This window comes from Oryctolagus cuniculus, chromosome 15 (genome assembly GCF_964237555.1).
Source record: "Oryctolagus cuniculus chromosome 15, mOryCun1.1, whole genome shotgun sequence".
Lineage (NCBI taxonomy): Eukaryota > Metazoa > Chordata > Mammalia > Lagomorpha > Leporidae > Oryctolagus > Oryctolagus cuniculus.
Window position 1 is genome coordinate 83,634,942 of NC_091446.1, and position 23,230 is coordinate 83,658,171.

A 23,230-nucleotide genomic window follows, 5' to 3' on the forward strand; every position below is an offset into this window, starting at 1 on the left:
ATGTTTATTGCAGCACAATTCACAATAGCCAAGACCTGGAACCAACCTAAATGCCCATCAATGGTAGACTGGATAAAGAAATTATGGGATATGTATTCTTTAGAATACTATACCGCAGTAAGAAACAACGAAATCCAGTCATTTGCAACAAAATGGAGGAATCTGGAACACATCATGCTGAGTGAAGTAAGCCAGTCCCAAAGGGACAAATACCATATGTTCTCCCTGATCGGTGACAACTGACTGAACACCAAAAAGGAAACCTCCTGAAGTGAAATGGACATTATGAGAAATGGTGACTTGATCAGCACAGCCCTGACTGCTAATGGACAACTTAATACATTATCCCTCATAGTATTTTTTTTGTCTGTTCTATTTAATATGACTGGTTTAATTCTGTAATTATCACATAGTTATTCTTAAGTGTTGAAAATTAACTGAAATGTGATCCCTGTTAAACATAAAAGTGGGAATAAGAGAGGGAAGAGATGTATAATTTGGGGCATGCTCGGGCTGACTTGCCCCAATTGGTAGAGTTGGAAACATACCAGGGGATTCCAATTCAATCCCATCAAGGTGGCATGTGCCAATGCCATCTCACTATTCCAAGTGATCAATTTCAGTTCACAATTGATCATAATGAAAGGACTAAGAGTCAAAGGGAGCACATAAACAAGTCTAGTATCTGCTAACACTAACCGATAGAATAAATAAAGGGGAGAGTGATCCAACATGGGAAGTGAGATACTCAGCAGACTCATAGAATGGCGGATGTCCTAAATAGCACTCTGGCCTCAGAATCAGCCCTAAAGGCACTCGGATCTGGCTGAAAAGCCCATGAGAGTATTTCAGGCATGGAAAGCCAAGACACTCTGGCAAAAAGATCTCTGCTAGTGAGATCCCAGTGGAAAGAACAGGTCTTCAAAGAGGGAGATGCCTTTCTCTGAAGGGAGGAGAGAACCTCCACTTTGACTATGACCTTGTCTAAACAAGATAAGAGTCGGAGAACTCAAGGGGCTTCCATAGCCTTGGAAACTCATGACTGGTGCATAGGGAGATTACTGATGCCATAAACAGGAGTGTCAATTTGTAAAGTCAACAACAGGAGTCACTGTGCACTTACTCCTCATGTAGGATCTCTGTCCTTAATGTGCTGTACACTGAGGCTTAATGCTATAACGAGTACTCAAACAGTATATTTCACTTCATGTTTCTATGGGGGTGCAAACGATTGAAATCTTTACTTAATGTACACTAAACTGATCTTCTGTAAAAAAAAAAAAAAAAAAAAAAGAAATTATCAATTCCCAACTTGACTCTCACTGGGATTAAACATGACAATAGGTCTGATCTGATTTCATCATCATTTAAAAAAAAATCATCTATTATTTTTCACTTTATGTTTCTGTGTGGGAACAAACTGTTGAAATCCTTACTTAAGGTATACTAAGTTGATCTTCTGTATATTAAGATAATCGAAAATGAATCTTGATGTGAATGGAAGGGGAGAGGGAGTGGGAAAGGGGAGGGTTGTGGGTGGGAGGGACGGTATGGGGGGGAAAGCCATTGTAACCCATGAGTCGTACTTTGGAAATTTATATTCATTAAATAAAAGATAAAAAAAAAAGACATAGAACAAACGGTATTTCTCAAAGGGGAAATGTAAGCAGCGTTTTCAAGACTTCACACACTTTTTCAGAGATGTTGTGGGAGATAGTACATTGGAATTCCTCAGGATTTTAAAGTTTTAGTCGGTAAAGGAATGTTAAGTTAATGGAAATAAATTATAGAAAGACTTTGTGACACTGTGGGTGGTCCAGATGAGGTAGAGAAACTTCCTGTTGCACAATGGCAACATGTGTAGCAAGAAAAATAATCCAAGCTATACTTTTGAATACAATAGTGTTATCACTTAAGGAAGAAAAAATAAAAAATCTTGAAAACACTCAAAAAAAAAAATCAACATCCTTTGTGTACACAGACAATGCCATGACTGAGAAAGAACTTCTAAGAGCAATCCCATTCCCAATAGCTATAAAAAATCAGGTACTTTGGAATAAACTTAATCAAGGATGTCAAAGCTCTCTACAATGAGATTTACCAAACATTAAAGAAAGAAATGGAAGAAATTCAAAAATATGGAAAAATCTTCCATACTTATGGATTGGAAGAATCAATATCATCAAAATGTTTGTTCTTCCAAAAGCAATTTACAGATTCAATGCAATACCAATCAAAATACCAAAGATTTTTTTCGCAGATCTAGAAAGATGCTGCTGAAATTCATACAGAGGCATAGGAGACCTAGAATAGCTAAAAAGCAATCTTTTACAACAAAAACAAAGCTGGAGGCATTACAATACCAGATTTTAAGAGAAACCATGGGGAAGTTATAATCAAAACTGCCCGGTACTGGCACAAAAAGATGGGTAGACCAATGGAACAGAATAGAAACACCAGAAATCAATCCAAACATCTACAACCAACTTATATTTTATCAAGGAGCTAAAACCAATTCCTAGAAAAAGGATATTCTATTCAACAAATGGTCCTGGGAAAATGGGGTTTCCACATACACAAGTATGAGCCAAGATTCCTACCTACACCTTATACAATATCCACAACATGGATTCAAGATCTAAATCTATGACTTGACATCATCAAATTATTAGAGAACATGGGAGAAACCCTACAAGATATTGGCACAGGCAAAGACTTCTTGGAAAATGCCCCAGAGGCACAGGTAGCCAAAGCCAAAATTAACAACTAGGATTCCATCAAATTGAGAAGTTTGTGTACAGCAAAAGAAACAGTCATGAAAGTGAAGAGGCAATTGACAGAATGGGAGAAATTATTTGCAAACTATGCAACCAATAAAGGATTCATAACCAGAACCTACAAAGAGATCAGGTAATGCCACCACAACAAAGCAAACAACCCACTTAAGAAATGGGCCAAGGACTTAAATACACATTTTTCAAAAGAGGAAATCCAAATGGCCAACAGACACATGAAAAAATGTTCAGGATCACTAACCCTCAGGGAAATGCAAATCAAAACCAACATGAGGTTTCACTTCACCCAGGTTAGAATGGCTCTCATACAGGAATCAAGAAACAACAAATGCTGGTGAGGATGTGGGGGAAAAGGTACCCTAATCCATTGTTAGTGGGGATGCAAAATGGCAAAGACACTATGGAAGACAGCTTGAAAAGATACCTCAGAAATCTGAATATAGTCCTACCATACCACCCAGCCATCCCACTCCTCAGAATTTATCCAAGGGGAATTAAATTGGCAAATAAAAAGCTATCTGCACCTTCAAGTTTATTGCAGCTCAATTCACAATAGCTAAGACATGGAATCAACCTAAATGTCTATCAACAGAAGACTGGATAAAGAAATGATGGGATATGTAATCTATGAAATACTATACAACAGTTAAACAAAAGAAATCCAGTCATTTGCAACATAACAGAGGAATCTGGAAAACATCATACTGAATGAAATAAGCCAGTCCCAAAGGGACAAATATCATATATTCTCCCTGATCGGTGACAACTAACTGAGCACCTAAAAGGCAACCTGTAGAAGTGATATTGACACTATGAGAAGCAATGATTTGATCAGCCCTTGTCTTGGCTGTCGAGGAACAGCTTATTATTTTATTCCTTTTACTGTTTTCTTTTTCCACTTAATACCATTGGGTGAATTTTTTAATTAACACAGAATTACTCTTAGGTGGTTAAATCCAATTGAAAATTGATTGCTATAAAAATAATGAGTGGGAATAAGAGAGAGAAGAGATGTACAGTTCAGCACACATTCCTACAAACTTACACCTAAGTGTAAAGCTAAAAACTTGCCATGGGACTCCAAATCCCATGAAGTTGGCAGGTACTAATGCCACTATTACTAGTTAAAATGATCATTTTAAGTGTATAACTGATCATAAAGATAGGAATAAGTGTCAAAGGGATCACATGAATAAGACCAAGTGTCTTCAAATATCAATAGATAGAATGAAAAAGGAGGTGGGATGGCGCTGTGCTGTAGCAGGTAGAGCTGCCGCCTGCACTGCCGGCATCCCACATGGGTGGCAGTTTGGGTCCTGGCTGTTCCACTCCTGATCTAGCTCTCTGCTATGGCCTGGGAAAGCAGCAGATGGCCCAAGTCTTTGGGCCCCTGCACCCATGTGGGAGACCTAGAGGAAGCTCCTGGCTCCTGGCTTTGGATCAGCACAGCTCCGGCAGTTGCAGCCAGAGGGAGTGTGAGCCAGAAGATGGAGGACTTCTCTCTCTCTCTGCTTGTGCCTCTCTGTAACTCTAACTTGCAAATAAATAAATCTTTAAAAAAAGCATTGAAAAGGAGAATATGATCCAACATGGGAAGCAGACCACAGACTCAGAATGACAAACACCCTAAACAGTACTCTGGCCTGAGAATCAGCCTTTACAGCATTCACATCTGGCTAAAAAGCCCTTGTGAGCACTTCAGGCATGGAAAGCCAACACTGTGGCAAAACATGGCCTACATGGAAGATCTCTGTCAGTGACATCCCAGTGGAAAGAAGGGACCATCAAAGAAGGAGGTATATTTCTCTGAAGGGAGGAGAGCACTTCCACATTGATTATGGCCCTGTCTAAATAATGACAGAGTTTGTGGACTCAAAAGGCTACAAGCACTACAGACAAGCAAGAAATGTGCACATGAGCTGACCGTTTTTGGTTCAACTTCAATTTTAATCTACAAGACTCACCACCTCTTGTCTCTACAGGAGTCTGATAATTGAGCAACAGCTCGCAAACATGCATGCAACAGCATGTATAGTCTTTTGAAAGAACGTCAGAGAGTCTTATTTTCATACAAAAGGAGATAGCACAGTAAAGCAAAAAGGCTAGAATCAAAGATATACTTTATATAATACAGCAAGGACCAATTCACCATGAAGACAACAATCCTCATTGTATACGCACCTCACAAATGAGCTCCGATAGAAGACAGGAAAACTGTTAAAATGGAAGGAGAAATTGAAAACACAGCATGCTCAAACTTGTGGGACGCAGTACTAGAGATTAACATGAGCATTAAACACTTCTTTGGGGGCAGGTGTGTGGCACAGTAGTTTGCAGGCTGGGCCAAGGGGGCACATGAGGGCTCACCTGTCGAAGCTCTGTCCCAGCCACAGGTTCTGACAGGGGTCACGCCACATCCTCCTCTCCTCAGCCTGCTGATGACATTTCTGCTGGCCTCGTGACACAAAGTTCTTTTCTTCCACAATACACATATCTCTTCATTTCCTCCACAATAAAATTATCTTTCCATTTCACTTTCCTGTGGCTTTCTGAAGTACTCTCCTGCATCTACTGAAGACACTGAATGCACAGTTATAAATTTCCCAGCAAAGAAAATGATAACCCCTCCTTGTTCATACAGCTCAACTAGTGGATTCCACCCATCCTTTAATGAAGGAATAACACAAAATCTACACAAATAATTCAAGAAATTATAAGGCGAAATACTCATTTGAAGTGATTTGAGTTAGTGTAATACCCAAATCAGAAAACATACCGGGGCCAACACTGTGGGATAGTGGATAAAGCCGCTGCCTGCAGTGCCGGCATCCCTAGTGGGCACCAGTTTGAGTCCAGCTGCTCCACTTCCCATCCAGCTCTCTGCTATGGTTTGGGAAAGCAGTGGAAGATGGTGCAAGTCCTCGGGACCCTGCACCCACGTAGGAGACCCAGAAGTTCCTGGTTCCTGGCTTCAGATCAGCGCAGCCCTGGCCATTGAAGCAAAGTGTATGTGTGTGTGTGTGTGTGTGTGAGTGAACCAGCATATGGAAGACCTCTCTCTCTCTACCTCTCCTTCTCTCTCTGTACAGCTCTGACTTTCAAATAAATATATAGATCTTTTAAAAAAATATTACTGGAAGAGAACCTATGCACTAAATTTCTCAAATCATAAAATCTTCCAAACCATCAAAAAATATTATCAGAATAAAATCTGGTGATATAAAAATGTATCATGACTGAATGGGGTTAGTCCTACAAATGGAAGTTTATTCAACATTAAAAAACCCATCTATGTAATTCACATATGAATGTAAAGCAAAAAAGCAAGAGTTGCAGAAATTAATAGATCAGCAGTTACAATAGCAGTATGGATACAGTTGAATAAAAACGCACCATCAATCAACTGTGCATCTACTGGGCATGGAGAAAATGCTCCATCCAACAACAACAGAATCCACACTCCCTCAGGCCCACACAGAACGTTCACGCTGACCACCTTCACGGCTGTGAAGCACACGTCAACACCTAAGAAAGAATAGGAGTCACAGGAAATAAGCTCTCAGCTCATAATGGGCTCCAAATGAGAAGTCAGTGACAAACAACTGCAGAATCCCAAATACTTGGAGATTAAGCAACAAACCTCAAAATAATGCGTGTTTAAGGAATAAATTTCAAGAAAAATTGAAAAATACTTCAAATTAAATGAAAGCGGAACTATATCTTTCCAAATTATAATAATGAATACATCTTTTAGAGACAATCAAGATCAATAAGCTAGGCTTTCATCTTTGAAATCAGAGGAAGAAGATGAATTTAAAAATAAGTAAAATAAGTTAGAAGTAGAAATCAATGGAAGGGAAAAAAAGTACAACTGTAAAGAAAACTATCAGAACTAAAATTGGATTTCTTGAAAATATCAACAAAATTAAAAAACTTCTTGTCAGGCCTAACCAAGAAAAAAGTAAAGAACAAGTATAAATTACCAATCCTATAAATGAAAGAGGCAACATCACTACTGACACAATGGACCAAAAATAAACCTAAACCACAATGGAATAGAACAATTTTGTTTCCAAAAACTTGACAAGATTAATGAATTGAATCAATTCCATGAAACATATAATGTATCAAAATTCACACAAGCAGAGCTGGAAAATTTGGAGGTTCCATAACAATTAATTAAATTTTATCAATAATTAGTAATGAAAGTGCCATGCCTAAATGGTTTCCTAATGAATTTTATCAACATTTTTAAATTTTTATTCTAATACATTACTTATTTGAAAGCCAAAGGAGAGGGAGGGAGAATGTACCCATCACTGGGACATTCCACAAAAATCCACAACAGCCAAGACTGGGTTAGGCTGAATCTAGAAACCAAGATCCTAATCCAGATCTCCCACGTGGTGGCAGGAATCCAACTACTTGAGCCACCACTCTTGCCTCCAGGGTGCACACTGACAGGAAGCTAGATTAGAAGCAGAAAAGAAACCAAACCAAGTGGCCAGTGCTGTGGCGCAGTGGGTAAAGACACAGCCTACAGTAACAGCATCCCATATGGGTGCCAGTTCAAATCCCAGCTGCTCCACTTCTGATCCAGCTCTCTGCTATGGCCTGGGAAAGCAGTAGAAGATGGCCCAAGTCCTTGGGCCCAGGTACCAGCGTGGGAACCTAGAGGAGGCTCCTGGCTCCTGGCTCCTGGCTTCAGATCAGAATAGCTCCAGCCATTGTAGCCACCTGCAGAGTAAACCAGAGGATGGAAGACACCTCGCTCACTCTCTCTGCCTCTGCTTCTGAGTCTCTGTAACTCTTACAAGTAAATAGAGAATTAAAAAAAAAGAAAAGAAAAGAAATCAAACCAAGGCATTCCAATATGGAATACAGACATCGAAGTGGTGTGTGTTTTTTTAATTATTTTGACAGAGTTATAGACAGTGAGAGAGAGAGAGACAGAGAGAAAGGTCTTCCTTCCATTGGTTCACTCCCCAGATGGCCGCTATGGCCAGCGCTGTGCTGATCCGAAGCCAGGAGCCAGGAGCCAGGAGCCAGGAGCCAGGAGCCAGTGCTTCCTCCTGGTCTCCCAAGTGGGTTCAGGGCCCAAGCACTTGGGCCATCCTCCACTGCCTTCCTGGGCCACAGCAGAGAGCTGGACTGGAAGAGGAGCAACCGGGACTAGAACCCAGCACCCATATGGGATGCTGGCGCCGCAGGTGGGGGATTAACCAAGTGAGCCATGGCGCCTGCCCCCAAAGTGGTGTTAACACTATGACAACATACTTCCTCTCCATCAAACATTTTCAAAAAGGCTAATTCTCTATGATCTGTTCCAGAAGATAGTAGAAGGAATACTCATCCTATGATGCCAAAAATACTCTAATATCAAAACAAAGTAAAAACATATACCAGAAAACTCCAGACCAGTATCTCTCACGAATATACATAGAAACGTCCTCACTAAAATATTCACAAATTGAAGCCAATAACATTTATAAAGAATCATACACCAAGGCTGGCACCACCGCTTGCAGTGCTGGCAACCCTTATGGGTGCCGGTTTCAGACCCATTCAAATTGCTGCTCCAATTCTGATCCAGCTCTCTGCTATGGCCTGGGAAAGCAGTAGAAGATGGCTCAAATGCTGGGCCCCAGCACCCACATGGGAAACCCAGAAGAGGCACCTGGCTCCTGGTTTTGGATCAGCTCAGCTCCGGCCGTGGCAGTTAACTGGGGAGTGAACCAGCGGATGGAAGACCTCTCTCTCTCTCTCTGCCTCCTCTTCTCTCTCTGTGTAATTCTGACTTTCAAATAAATAAACCTTAAAAAAAAAAAAAAGAATCCTACAGCACAACCAGCAGAGCTTATTCCAGGTCTGCAAGGCTACATCGACATGTCAAGTACCAGCCAGTGAAGTACATCACATCAACAAGCTAAAGAATACCATCATCACGTGGTGGGCTGAGACAACATCAGACAAAATCCAACATTCTCTCATGACACAACCCTGAGCTAACTAGGAACAGCGTGGAACTTTCTCAATCTGATAGGGAATGTCTACAAAATGAAAATTTTACATTATACTTTCTTTTTTTTTTTTTTTTTTTTTTTGACAGGCAGAGTGGACAGTGAGAAAGAGAGACAGAGAGAAAGGTCTTCCTTTGCCGTTGGTTCACCCTCCAATGGCTGCCGCGGCCGGCGCACCGCGCTGATCTGGTGGCAGGAGCCAGGAGCCAGGTGCTTTTCCTGGTCTCCCATGGGGTGCAGGGCCCAAGCACCTGGGCCATCCTCCACTGCACTCCCTGGCCACAGCAGAGGGCTGGCCTGGAAGAGCGGCAACCGGGACAGAATCCAGCGCCCCAACCGGGACTAGAACCCGGTGTGCTGGCGCCGCTAGTCGGAGGATTAGCCTAGTGAGCCACGGCGCCGGCCACATTATACTTTCTAAAATCAGAACAAGGCAATAATGTCATCTCTCACCACTGATTCAGCACCACCTGCTAGACACTCTACCTAATGCAATCTGAGAAGAACAGAAAATAAAAGCTGTATGAACTGGGGAGGAGAAACACAATGATCTTCGTTCACTGGTGAAATGATAGCATACACTATAAATCTGTAAGAATCAGAATAGGAAGGAAGGAAGGAAGGGGAACGGCAAAGAAACTCTTGGAATTAATGTGCTATTCTAAGAAGGTGGCAGGATTGCCAGCACCATGGCTCAATAGGCTAATCCTCTGCCTGTGGTGCCGGCACACCGGGTTCTAGTCCTGGTTGGGGTGCCGGTTTCTGTCCCGGTTGCCCCTCTTCCAGGCCAGCTCTCTGCTGTGCCCCAGGAGTGCAGTGGAGGATGGCCCAAGTCCTTGGGCCCTGCACCTGCATGGGAGACCAGGAGAAGCACCTGATCCTGGCTTCAGATCAGTGCGATGTGCCGGCCACAGCACAGCGGCCATTGGAGGGTGAACCAATGGAAAAGGAAGACCTTTCTCTCTGTCTCTCTCTCTCACTGTCCACTCTGCCTGTCAAAAATAAATAATAAAAAAAAGAAGGTGGCAGGATACCAGGCTAGGATGAAAAAGTCAATTGTAGGGCCAGCTCTGTGGCGTACCAGGTAAAGTTGTGACTGTAGTGCCGGCTTCCCATAAAAGAACTGGTTTGAGTTCCAGCTGCTCCACTTCTAATCAAGCTCTCTGCTATGGCCTGGGAAGCAAGAGAAGATGGCCCCAGTCCTTGGGCCCCTGCACCCATGTGGGAGATCCAGAAAAAGTTCTTGGCTCCTGGCTTCGATTCCCTACAGATCCTACCAGATCAACCTCTGTCTATAACTCTGCCTTGAAAATAAACAAGTAAATCCTTAAAATCGACAGAACAACAGAAATAATGAACCATGAAAATGTAAAATCACTCTGTGAAGTTCTCATTTCTTCAACACTGACCTACGGGTTCACTCTGATCCTAACCAGAGTGTCAGCACATTCTTCTGTGGATGTCAACAAAGTGACTGAATGTCAAACAGAGGGGCAAAGGATGCAGAAACCTGTATCACACTGCAGGCAAACCAAGAATAAGAACTGACACTACAGCTCTACAACCTACTGTTGAGGGTGTGTATCTCACCTGGCATTTGGTTAACAGGCTGGATAAGACAGCTGGCCCCACAGGGAAGTGCCTGACTTGAAAACCTGGCTCCACCCTTGACTCCTAATTCCTGACAGTACAGATCCTGGGAGGCAGCAGTGATTGCTCAAGTGAATGCATTTCTGCCACCCAATGGGAGAGCTGGAGTGAGCTCCTACTTCCCAGCTTTGACCCAAATTCCAGACACTCCAGGCAATGGAAGACTGACCCAGTGAAGGAATGAACTTGATCTCTCTCAGTGTGTAGATAGAACACAAAGGGCAGGTGGTCAGCCTGGCAGGGGACTCACCAGTTCGGATGCCTGCATCCCAGACTGCAGCACAGGGTCTGACACCGACTCAGGCTCCTGACTTCCGCTTCCTGTTCATGCAGGCCCTGGGGGGCACTGGTGATGGCTCAAATGACTGAGTTCCTGCTACTTTGGAGGACACCTGGATTCTCCTTCTGGCTCCCACTATTGGCTTCAGCCTGCTCCAGCTGTGGTGGGGCTGCAGGGAGAGAACCAGATGATGAGAACACTTTCTATATACTGATCTCTATTTCCACATCTATTTCTTTGTCTCTTTCTGCCAATAATTAAAAAAAAAACAGTTCTATATTTCATGTTGCCAAGTATATTGCCTTCTGGGAAAGTCAGAGAATATACATAGTTCATAGATCAGCAGTTGACAGGAGTAGGGAGAAGGGTGAATGGGTGGAGCCCAGAGGATTTACAGGACATTGAAACTACTCTGTGTGTCACTGTATTAGTGGACTCAGGATGGCATGGATTTGTCAGAACCCACAGAATGTACAACAAAGAGTGAACACTAATGTATCCTATAGACATTACCTAATAATACTGCTGTATCTCCACAGTGGATCAACAATTGAACCAATATGTCACACTCAAGCAAGATGTTAATTCGACGGGGGAGACACTGAAACTTGGGGATGATACAAGAGGACTCTCTGTGCTGTCTACTCTGTTCTCTGCAACCGGAAACAGTGCTGAAAAACAATTCCACTGACTGACCAAACAGGACAACTACAGACTGGGAGAAAGTATTTGCACATCAGATACTTTAGATAAAGGAATTGAATCCGGAAACATAAATACACTCAAAATTCAACACTAACAAACCAAATAAATAAAAGCAAAATAAAATGGAAGAAATATTAAACAGACAACACACAAACACAGACATTCAAACAGCAAATAAAAACCTGAAGAGATGCTCCACGGTATTCCTCAGTAGGGAAACCTGAATTCCTGTAACAGTGAGATACAACAACCCATTACAATGGTTAATACTGACAAGAAGGAAAATGATAGCAAAATCCTGGGGAGAGTATAGAGCAACTAAAACACCCACACATTCCAAGTGCAACACTTACTATTTCTGTTAATTTGTACTTACTTATTTCAAAGGCAGAAATCAGAGAGACAGAAAGGCCTCCACACTGCTGCTTCACTACCCAGAGGCTCCAAACAGCTGAGGTAGGACCAGGGGGAATCCAGAAACTGGGAATTCAATCTGTGTGGACTCGTCCTGTGAGGCCTGCACTGCCGGGATGGTGGGACGACTGCGTTCTTCGACAAGAATCACCAGAGACAAGTTTGGTGAACATGTCCATGTAAACGACCAAGCATAAGCTTTTAAAGGGCAGGCAGAGGGGGTGTAGCTAACTCAGGGCAACACTAATTCTATACGATAAAGCTGATATTGGCATGTTGTGCTCCTCCATTTAGCTTGAAGATCACGGAGCCTAGGTAGCCTTCCTGATAGGCCTGGGCCACACATGGGAGCCATCTACCAGATTGGCAATCACAAGGCTCTTCAACAGAAGGCAGGGCTGAGGGAAATGTGCCTGGGGCTCCTGCCACCTGCCAGCAGTCAGGTTAACCTCCTGCATGGGCTGGGCAGGCAGCGTCCTGGCCAGGCACAGGATCACCCACAAACCTTAATCTGCCATGCAACAGTAGCAGGGAATCACCTACTCGAGCCATCACTTGTGCCTCCCAGGGTGGGAATTAGCAAGAAGCTGGAATGGAAGTGGAGTTGAAACTCAAAACCAAGCACTTTGATTTAGGATGCAGGTATCATAAGCACCATTCTACCCACTAATCAAACACCTGCTCCAAGCAGCAGGTCTACAAAGGGCTTTGACCAGGACCAGCACTGTGGGGTAGTAGGGAAAGCCCCCGCCTGTGGTGCCGGCATCCCCTGTGGGTGCAGTTCGCGTCCTGGCTCTGCACTTCTGATCCAGCTCTCTGCTTATGGTTGGGAAAGCAGTGGAAGGTGACACAAGTGTTAGGACCCCTGCACTCGCACAGGAAACACAGAAGCAGCTCCTGGATCCTGGCTTCAGATGACCATGTTCCAGTTGTTGCAGCCACTGGGGCGTGAACCAGTGGATGGAAGAGCTTCCCCCTCCTCTACGCTTTGACCATTTCCTTAAAGTGAAACATCCCGTGAGCAGGCGACCCTGCAATTCCATCCCTATACATTTACTCAAGGGAAATGAAACCACAGTCACAGAAAAACTAGCTGTTACAATTCACAGTGCTTTACACGTGATCTTCAAAGCCAGGAAAGGCCCAGACGGCCTTCAACAGGCAAGCAGTGAATACTGCCTGCTAGGAAGGGTAGGCAGGAGAGGGCGGGGAAGGCTGAGTGACACACACCAAAGTTACAATCTGACACATTCCCAGCTCCCTAAAGCACAGGGAGCAATCACCGCGCACAGAAACCCACCATGTTTCTGAGAAGACCTGGAAGACAGGAGCGCCGAGGCTCTGATATACAGAAATATAAGAGATGGACGTGTTCATTACCCTGACTGATCATGACAACTGTATACAACTACGAAATTACAATACCAGGGCTAGTGCCGTGGCTCACTTGGTTAATCCTCCATCGGTGGTGCAGGCATCACTCATAGGCATCGGTTCTAGTCCCGGTTGCTCTTCTTCCAGTCCAGCTCTCTGCTGTGGCCCGGGAGGGCAGTGGAGGATGGTCTAAGTCCTTGGGCCCCTGCACCCAAATGAGAGACCAGGAAGAAGCACCTGGCTCCTGGCTTCGGATCGGCGCAGCGCCAACCTTAACAGCTATTTGGGGAGTGAATCAATGGAAGGAAGACCTTTCTCTCTGTATCTCTCTCTCACTGTCTATAACACTACCTGTCAAATAAATATATGTAAAAAAATAAGTTACAATACCAAATCCCACAAAGACAAGTGTTACATCAATGAATGCTTCAAAATTCTAAAAATTTAAAAAATGAGCAATGTCTTGGACATTACATGATGGAGTGCTGTTGTGAACAGCCAAGCAGCACGAGAGAAAGTGCTCACCATGAAGAGTCGTAGGGAACACACAAATGAAGACCACGTGGGGTGCACCTACACCCTGAAATCCTTAATGTGAAGAAAGACTGACGGCAGTGAACGTGGACAATGAGAAGGAGAAGCTGGAATTAGCAAGCAATGGCTGGACAGAGTGTAAAATGGTGCAAACATTGTAAAGTCCTTTGGCAAGTTCTTCCCCAGGTAAGCATACACTCCCTTCAGAAGCCAGTATTGCACAGCTAGGTATGTTTCCTCTAGAACAATGAAAATATGCGTCCACAGGCAGACTGGGACAAGAACACACTTCACAGCAGCTTTGCTCATAACAGCCAAAAACTAAAAATGAGGCGAATGGCCAACAGAATACCCAATAGGGGGTAATGGGGCCGATGCTGTGGCATAGGGTGCAAAGCCTCTGCCTGTGACACAGGCATCCCACACTGCTGACCTCTTCCCATTCAGCACTCTGCTATGGCCTGGGAAAGAAACAGAAGATGGCCCAAGTGCTTGGGTCCCTGCACCCATGTGGGTGACCAGGAAGACGCTCTTGGCTTCACATAAGCCCAACTCCTACCATTGTGGCCATTTGGGGAGTGAACCAGGGATGGAAGACCTCTCTCTCTCTGCCTCTGCCTCTCTGTAACACTGCCTTTCAAATAAATAAATCTTTAGAAAAAATAAGAGCAGAAGAACAAGGGGTAAACAACATGGTTCTACTCATGCCCAGTGGGTGTTTGGCTATAAAGGGGAGTGCTCAGTGATCTGTGCAGCATCGTGGATGCTGAGCCACAGGCTCTGGAAACAACGTTCCATTTGGGGAAGCTTCACAACAGGCAAAACCCACAATGTTCAAGATGAGCACAATGGAGAAATAATACGGAAATTATAAAGTTGTAGTGCATCAAAATAAAATTATATTTTAATTATCTAATGCTTCCAGAACCTTTCTGAAGCACCTCAATGGACTGGAAATGGACAAGAGGAGATTTTCTGGGGCCATCAAAATTCTGAAACTTAGGAGAAACATTGTGATTGATGGTACAACTTAGTACCCTCCAAGGCCAGGAAGAGCAAGCATTCTAAGCAGCAAGGAAACATATATGACCCCCACAAAGCCTCCCACAATGAAGAGGAATGACCCAAATAAGGGAGGTCCCTCATCACACACAGGCCCAATTCTAGAACAGCACAATAAAGGAGCTACCACTTAGAGGCCCTGGGCATAACTGGGATCTGAGCAAGAGTGGGTTCCATGGCTGCACACATTTATCAACTCATCAAACCGTACTTCAGATCTGTGCACGTCACTGCATCTAAATTACACCTGGGTACGGCGAAGTGGCGTAACAGGTAAAGCCACCACCTACAGTGCCAGCATCCCATATGGATGCCAGTTCAAGAACCAACTGCTTCACTTCTCATCCAGCTCAATGCAGTGGCCTGGGAAGGCAGTAGAAGACGGCCCAAGTCCTTGGAACCCTGCACCCTCATGTGAGTCCGCGAGGAGGCTCCTGGCTTCTGTCAGCTCAGCCCGGGCCTTTGCAGCTAACTGAGGAGTGAACCAACAGATGGAGGACCTCTCTCTCTCTCCCCCTGCTTCTTCTCTCTTTGTGTAACACTGTGAACTAACTAAATAAATGTTTAAAAAATAATAACAAAGCATCCACTCACACAGTGGCTGTGTGACAACTACCAGTGGCTTCCATGACAACTCACTGGCAGGGCGGAAAGGCCATGGACAGCCAGGGCCAGCTCTTGTGGACAGGAAGCATCAGGACGCACACAGTACTGATGGGGAATCACAGCAACACCCATGCCTGAGAAAGCAGCACCAGAGAGGAACACGTGCAGCCGACGCCACAGCCCCTGCAGGTGCACTTCCAAGAGAAGAATGGGGGGGGGTCAGGTGCTGCGGTCAGCATTCCAGTGCACAGTCAGTCACAGAGTATCTGGACTTCAATGCACACGGCACAACTACTCCAATGCATCAAGAATGCAGCCAGAGACTACCGTGCACTGGGAATGAGCCCTCGACAAAGACCTGAAAGAATGGAGACTCACAAAGATAATCGTCCAACATGCCAGTAACACTTCTGGTCCCACTGCTCCACACTGGTGAACCACGCAGGAAGCAGGTGATGGCCCAAGTACTTGGGCCACAGCCACCCTCATGGGAGACCTGGATGGAGTCCCTGGCTCCTGGCTTCTGTCTGGGCCAGCGCTGGCAATGGCAGCCATTTGAGGAAAGAGCCACTGGACAGCAGATCTCCAGCTCCCACTCTGTTCTGCCTACTAATTAATGAGTAAAAATCACATAACCACACACACACATACACAGAAATACATACACACACCCAAACACCTGACCCAGAGTGTTTACGGTTACCCTCAATTGACCCAGAGGTCCAGTCGAGACTCAGGGAAGAACTAATGGAGGGAAAGTCTCACTCCCAACGCCGGAGGTGAAACTGAAGTCCCACAGAGGGTGCCGGCCACAGCTGGTCCAGGCCAGGGGTTAGGTAAATGGTGGCCCGAGGTGCAGAATTTGACAGCAGGTAAGGTGGTCGAGCTAGAAGAGACCACTGCCATGCCCTCAAAATAAAGGAAGCAAAATCCAATGCAACATGGCTAAAGAGATAAGGAAATACACAATTGTAATGGAAGACGTTGAAATCTCAATAACTGACCACACAGAATCTGTAACGAAATCCCAAAATCATCAGCAATTGATTGGACTCCACTGCCATTTAGAAAATACTTTTGGGGTCGGGGCTGTGGCGCAGTGGGTTAAAAGCCCTGGCCTGAAACGCCGGTATCCCATATGGGTGCCAGTTCTAGTCCCAGCGGCTCCCCTTCTGATCCAGCTCTCTGCTATGGCCTGGGAAAGCAGTAGAAGATGGCACAAGGCTTTGGGCCTCAGCATCCACGTTGGAGACTCAGAAGAAGCTCCTGGCTCCTGGCTCAGATCGAGTGCAGCTCCAGCCATTGTGGCCATCTGGGGAGTGAACCAGCAGATGGAAGACCTCTCTCTCTGTTTTTACCTCTCTCTATAACTCTGTCTTTCAAATAATTAAAAAGAAAAAGAAAACACTTTTGCTGATGACTGAAGATACATAATTTCAAATACACATAGATCTCTTCCCATAATGAACTGCGTTCCAAGTTCCAGAGCATAACTCAACAATTTTATAAATATCATATGAATTGACTAATAACATGCATATGTTCTTTATAACAATAGAAGGAAAATAAAAATTAGTATCAAAGATAATTGGGAAATTTCAAAATATTGAGAAATTTAAAACCACAATTCTAAATAACATAGGAGTCAAGAACCAAGTTAAAAATATATAAGGGGGTCAGCACCATGGCTCACTTGGTTAATCCTCCACCTGCGGTGCCAGCATCCCATATGGGCACCGGGTTCTAGTCCCAGTTGCTCCTCTTCCACTCCAGCTCTCTGCTGAGGCCCTGAAAGGCAGTGGAGAATGGCCCAGGTGCTTGGGCCCCTGCACCTGGCTCCTGGCTTCAGATCAGCACAGTGCCAGCCGTGGCTGTCATTTGGGGGGTGAACCAACGGAAGGAAGACCTTTCTCTCTGTCTCTCTCTCTCTCTCTCACTATCTAACTCTACCTGTCAAATTAAAAGAAAGAAAGGAAGGAAGGAAGGAAGGAAGGAAGGAAGGAAGGAAGGAAGGAAGGAAGGAAGGAAGGAAATAAGATAAGCAAAGACAATCGAAAGAAAAGAAGAGGAAAACACAGCTTCCTCACACTTGTGTGATGCACTGCTGGAGAGAAAGTCAGTGAAACCCTGCTGGGGGCAGGTGTGTGCACAGCAGTACGGATGCTGCTGGGGAAGCCTGCATCGATGACCGAGAATGCCCGAGTTGAGGTCTGAGTTCTGCTTCCAATCCAGCTTCCTGCCAATGCAAGCTTAGGAAGGCAGCGAGTAATGGCTGAACTAACAATGAGTTCCCCACTCTTGGCTTCAGCTGAAGCAGCCTCGGTGGTGACTGGCCTTTGAGGAGTGAGCAAGAGACAGAAGATCTACCTCCCTGTCTTCAACCACTCACACCTTTCTAATAAATACAAAGTTTAAAAGCAATAAAGGCAGGGACCGGCACAGTAGTGCAGATAGTTAAGCCACAGCTTGCCCCACCAGCATTCCCTATGGACGCTAGTTCAAGTCCCAGCTGCTCCACTTCCAATCCAGCTATTGCTAATGAGCCTAGGAAAGATGCTAAGGATGCCCCCACGTCCTTGAGCCCCTCAATCCACAAGGGAGACCTAGAAGCTCCTGGCCCCAAGCTTTGGCCTGGCCCAGCCTTGCTCACTTAGGCCATTTGGGGAGTGAACATGCAGATGGAAGGTCATCCCCTGTCACTGCTCCTACCTGACACCACAGCAGTGAGCCCACTTGGGATCCAGCTGTCTGCTAACAGCCTGGGACAGCAGAGGAAGCGGCCCGAGGACTTGGGCCTCTGAGCCCACATTGGAGACCGGATCAGGACCTGGCTTCTGCTTGGGCCGGGCCCAGCCCAGGCCGGTGTAGCCATCTTGGGGTGAACGGAGACATCGAAGCTCTCTCCCGCACTGCCCCATCTATAACTCTGCCTTTCAAACCTTTCAAAAGAACGAAAACGAGGACGTCCTTCGAGGCGGCAGAGCCCGGGGGCAGGCTGGACCCGAGCAGAGGGGTTCCCGGCTTTCTCTGAGTCCGCGTCTCCCGGGTGCAGGCGGCATAAACGCACCAGAGGCCGTGCGCATTCACTCGGGCGCCGGGCCGTGTCCTGCACACACGTCACACCTAGAGCAGCCGGCCCAGAGAGGCCGACCGGGCTCCTGCACGGACGCGGCCCAGGCTACTTCCGGCCGGGGACAGGAACCCCAAAACCGGAACCGGGCCGGGCAGGTTCTTGCTCTCCAACCGCCGCCCCGCCCCATACCCGTCACTCTCCTCCTCCCTCTCCCACGCGCACGGCTCCCCCCTCCCTCCCCCACCTCCGCGCCCCCTTCTCATTCTGCCCCTCCCTTCCCCTCCTGTCCCGCCCCTCCCACGCACACCCCTGCCCGCTCTCTGCCCCCCACCCCTCCTGTCGCCGCCCCCTCCCACGCACACCCCTGCCCGCTCTCAGCCCCCCACCCCCGGGCCCGCCCCCCCCTCCCGCGCACACCCCTGCCCGCTCTCTGCCCCCCTCCCCTCCTGTCCCCGCCCCCTCCCACGCACACCCCTGCCCGCTCTCTGCCCCCCACCCCCGGGCCCGGCCTCCTCCCACACACACCCCTGCCCGCTCTCTGCCCCCACCCCCGGCCCGGCCTCCTCCCACACACACCCCTGCCCGCTCTCTGCCCCCATCCCCGGCCAGGCCTCCTCCCACGCACACACCCTGCCCACTCTCTGCCCCCCACCCCCGGGCCCGGCCCCCTCCCGCGCACACCCCTGCCCACTCTCTGCCCCCACCCCCGGGCCCGGGCTCCTCCCGCGCGAGCCCAGCGCCCCGGCCCCGCCTACCCGGTGACAGCAAGGCCTCCTCAGCTGACCACACCCCGCGCCCAGCTCCCCCAGAGAGGACCTTGCTGTTCCTCAGGGCAGGCATGGAGTCCTGAGGGTAACGGCCACCTCAGCTGCAGCCTACATGGCCCCGGCCTGACCCGGGGCGCTGGGTCTCCCTCAGGCTGGGCCAGCAGTGTCCAGGACGGCTCCTCAGGGCCTGCGCTGGCTCTGGGCAGGAGCGGACACGGTGCTCACTCCCACCTGAGCTCCGCGGGGCAGAGCGGCCATGCGTGCAGAGGCACTTCCGGGTCCAGCGCCTGGCGCAGGCGCACTGCACGCGGGCGGCCGCCATGGGGTCACGTGAGGCACCTGCGCGCTGCCACATCAGGCATCTGATGCCCAGGGCCGCGTCCAGTCCCGCTGCTCCAGGCTGTGACCCAGGGAGGAGCCGCTGAGGGCCCAGGTCCCTGGGACCCGGCCTCCCTCCCTCGTGCGAGTCCTGATGGAGCTCCTGCCGCCTGGCTTCTGCCTGGCCCAGCGCTGGCCATGGCAGCCGCGTGGCAGAGGAGCAGTGCGTGAGCTCGCCAGCCTCTTTCTCTCTCTGAGAGGGCGTCCGTCTGGGTCCCCCCCCCCCCCAGGGGCTACAAAGGCCAGGGCTGGGCCAGGCCGAAGCAGAATCAGGGCTTTTACCCAGTACTCCAGGGTGGGGTCAGAGGCCTAAGTCCTGGGCCGTCTCCTCTGCTTTCCCAGGCGGGATCCCAAGGGGACCGGCTTCGGGGAGGGCCGGGCTGTGGGGTAGCGGGTAAAGCCCCCGCCTGCAGGGCCGGCCTCCCATATGGGCGCCTGTGTGAGTCCCGGCTGCTCCACTTCCGATGCCGCGCTCTGCTAGGGCCTGGGAAAGCAGCACAAGATGGCCCAAGTCCTTGGGCCCCTGCACTCACTCAGGAGGCCCGGGAGGCTCCTGGCTCCTGGCTTCGGATCTGCTCACTTCCGGCTGATGCAGCCTATCGGGGAGTCGGCCAGCAGATGGAAGACCTCTCTCTCTCTCTCTGCTTCTCTGCCTCTCTGTGTGTAACTCTGAATGTCAAATACATAATTAAATCTTTCTTTAAGAAAAAGTAAAAAATAAAAAAGGAAGACATAGCTATAAATAAAACACTTCATCAAGGCCAACTACTAGAGTGTATTTAAAATTTGATACTATATACATAACATACACTGTTAACACAGACTTTTAAAAAGAACTTAACTCAATCTTTGAAAACATTTTGGTACCCATTCATTCTCTTCTTCCTTACAAACGTGCTGTGTGGGATTATTTCTGACTTACATGTGAAGAAATCTTTGTCATCTACTTATTCAGACACTTATGTACCCACTTGTACAAGGACCAGAAATACCTGTGCCCACAAAGTTCTCTTCTGAACACAGTCTGCCCTCCATAGTCTAGCCCTGCATTTACCATATGGATCGTGTTTTACATAGGACAAATCATGTGTCTCACAAACAAGATCTAATACATAAAGGTAGCATCTGGGGTCACTGTTGACATTTTCTACATGAACTTTATAATGGTGGTATTTTTAATCTCATTTCTCAATGTTCAAATATGGCTTAAATTTTAATTTTGGTATAATAGAAGAAACTGATTCATGTTTATACTGGAAGGTGGGATTCTTTGGATATTTAGACAGTTCGATATTTCTAAAATTAAGGATTTTGCAATGTATATTAAACAGATACATACTGTATTTTTAAAAATGTATTGCAACAATGCTGGTATTAAAATCTTTTTTCTTGGAATAATAAATAAATAAATAGGTATGTATATACATGCACACGAGAACACAGAAATGTGCACATACAGACATAGGATTGCCCTCCCCAAACACCTGACTCCAGAGCTTGCTGGTCACCATCACTTGACCAGAAGGCTCAGGGAAGACCTGATGGAGGAGGAGGTCTTGGTCCCAAAGCAGGAGGTGAAACTGGAGCCCCACAGATGGTTTGGCCTCAGCAGCTGGTCCTGGGCACGGGCAGCTAAATGGTGGCCCCTGGTGCGGAATGTGCCAGCAGCTGAGACTGTGGCACTACCATAGCAGACCACTGCGCAGAATGGCCAGGTCATGATGAGGACCTCTGGGCATTTCTGTGCCAGCAGAGACCTCAGGAGAGGGTCCCAGATGTCCTGGCCCAGGGCCAGCAGCATGGGCACCAGGGGGGACAGAGTCCCCAGTCCCTGGCATGAGGCTGTGATGGCTCTGTGCATCCCAGGGCCTCCAGGACACCTCCAGTGGATAGGAAGGGCTGTCGATATGAGGAGCAGGTGTCCAAGGAGGGAAAGGTATTTGGGGACCGAGGAGCCTAGCTCTGATTGGATGCTGCTGTCCCAAGTCCCACTGTGGCTGGCCAGGCTCAGGGAATCCAAGCGGTATCCAGGTGGCCATGTCTTCTTTCAATACAACATGGGGGCCCTGCTCCCCAAAATGGGTGAGCAGTGCACACCCACTGTCCTGACACCCAGTCAGGAGGCCTGGGTGTCGGAGGTCCCTGCTGAGAGCCCAGCCACCCTTCTGGCCCTGCTATCTCACCCCATGCCCTTGATACCTGTGGAGCTCATGGTATGGGGACGCCTGTGCGTCGACCTCAGTGTCTTCATGGCCAGAGGCTGCACAACTCATCCCCAGACTGTTGGGAGTGGCAGAGTTCCCGGCTGCTTGTTTCTTCAGACCTTACTATGTGCCAGCTCTGCCCAGTGTGCAGAGACTTCAGACCGCACCCCTGCCCCAGAACTGAGGCCATCCTGGGCATCAGTACAGGAAGTGATGGCTGCCTGTGGGGAGGGCAATGAGAGAAGGAGAGAAAGGAAGCTGTGATGACTGGGACTTTTCAGGGCATTCCTGGGAGGCCTCCCTGCCCTCCCATCTGGGTAGAAATTTCTAGACAGATAAACCAGTGCTGACTTAAGGTGGGTCAGCTCAGGTGTGACAGGGACACTGGGGTGGGCTCATGGGCACAGGAGGCTCCCTAGCTGATGAGGGGCTGATGGTACGTCCAGAGTGGACAGTCCAGTGGTAGATGGGTGGGGATGGGGACCTGGGCACGGTGTTCTCTGTGCCTGCACAAGGTAAGAGGACCGAGGCCAAGAAAGGCCCTTGGAGGGGCAAGGACAGACTGTAGCACCAAGATGGAAGCCTGGGGGTTGGTGTGGGACCCAGGGCTAAGGAGGTGCTGGGTGAGGGCTGAGCCACTTTGCTCAGGAGGAGCAGGTGCTGGGAAGCCCTGGGTTCCCCTAGAGGTCACGAGCAGGGGGCTCCTCCTCATCCCTGAAGGGCCACGTGGCTGAGCCCAGGCTGTGGGTGGTCCTGAGTTGTCACTGCCACAGCTATGGTGGAATGGTCAGGAGAGGCCTGTGCTGGGGTCTCAGTAAGGGCAGGGAGGGGCTCCAGGGACAGGTGCATCTTCTGTTCTTCCTCATTCCCCTCCAGGGCCTGAGCAGAGGGCCGATGTGGAGAGGACCAACGCTGTGGCCACCACCTGACCCTGAAGTCCAGAAGCCGTGTCCCAGCGGTGAGGGCGCCCCTCCCTCCTGGCTTCGCCCTTCCCTGGGCCAAGCTGGCGGGCACTGGGCAGCTGGCAGGCTTAGGACCAGAGCAGGGCTTGATCCTGGGCACCTCCTGAGCTCATCAGCACTTGTCCACTCAGCCTCACCCATGCATGCTACACAGAGGGGCACAGGTGTGCACGAAGGTGGGTGCATTCCAGTCCTGCCAGGCCACCCACACCTCACGTGACCTGTGTGCCCCTCGTGTGGGGAAGCTGCCCCATGGGGCTGTGCCCTTGGCATTCCCCCATCCTCACTAAGAAACAGCCCAGGGAGGCAGGCTGGGACAATTGCAGGACACCTGGTGCCACTAAGTATAGCCAGCATGCCAGGAGGTGACAATGACAAAGTCCAAAATAAGCATTTGTGGGGCTAG

The 23,230-nt window shown here is 48.0% G+C and overlaps 1 long non-coding RNA gene across 16 annotated transcripts in view; it reads right to left on the reverse strand.

Annotated features, from left to right (window-relative positions):
• Positions 1 to 19,550, reverse strand: part of LOC103351327 (uncharacterized) — a 555,796-nt gene extending 536,246 nt beyond the window's left edge. For 7 of the 16 annotated variants that reach the window (XR_011382590.1, XR_011382585.1, XR_011382587.1 and 4 more), the window contains exons 1-2: positions 18,150 to 18,738; positions 10,716 to 10,914 (exon numbers count right to left, since the gene is read on the reverse strand). This is a non-coding gene — a long non-coding RNA (uncharacterized lncRNA). The other 9 variants (XR_011382584.1, XR_011382583.1, XR_011382588.1 and 6 more) reach the window with 9 other exon arrangements.
• Between the last annotated feature and the right edge of the window lie 3,680 nt (positions 19,551 to 23,230).